The 595-nt window shown below is 46.4% G+C and overlaps 1 protein-coding gene across 3 annotated transcripts in view; it reads right to left on the bottom strand.

Annotated features, from left to right (window-relative positions):
• Mcph1 (microcephalin 1) overlaps positions 1-595 on the bottom strand; it is a 401136-nt gene that overhangs the window by 365242 nt on the left and 35299 nt on the right. The window lies entirely within an intron of this gene.

Genomic DNA, 595 nt, shown 5'->3' with positions numbered 1-595 from the left:
TCCCCATCAGCCAAAAAGAGTCATTTTCCTTATTTCTGTGTAGCAGAAGGGATATATGGCTCCACTGACGTGTATCTGCGGCTGTAGGTAAGCCCATGCTGCTGCCAGGCTCCCTCAATTACAGCACTTAGTATACAAGCGCCCACCCTAGCATCCTGGACCTCCCCACCTCAGATCCCAGCTGTCTTCAGAGCCCTCAGCCCTGGGTACTCCTGCTAGTGCCAGCTTCTCTCTTCCTGTCTGTCTCTTGCTGCCTCATCACTCTTGCTTTGGACTCTTCGCCTCCTGCTTGGCTCTCTCTTCTCTGGCAGATCGCCCTGGCCATAGCCAATCTGTTTCTCTTTCTCTGTGTTGGACTCTTCCAGATGCTTCTGGATACTTTCTAATTTACAAGGAAGATTATCCAAATTATGGACTGGTCATTCGGCGGTTTCTTTACTGCATTCCTCACATTAAATCCTTGCTAAACAAATCCAAATTAAAAAAAAGAAAAGAAATTCCTCTATCAGTTATGTCCCTGGTACAGGCAGGCATGTTAAGTGAGAGGCATATAGGAAAGGTACAGATCAACCATTTAAAGTAAGCACTACTGTTT

This window comes from Mastomys coucha, unplaced genomic scaffold, assembly GCF_008632895.1.
Source record: "Mastomys coucha isolate ucsf_1 unplaced genomic scaffold, UCSF_Mcou_1 pScaffold22, whole genome shotgun sequence".
Classification (NCBI taxonomy): domain Eukaryota; kingdom Metazoa; phylum Chordata; class Mammalia; order Rodentia; family Muridae; genus Mastomys; species Mastomys coucha.
Note: the sequence above shows the minus strand (reverse complement) of the source record. Positions and strands in the feature narration are given on the sequence as shown.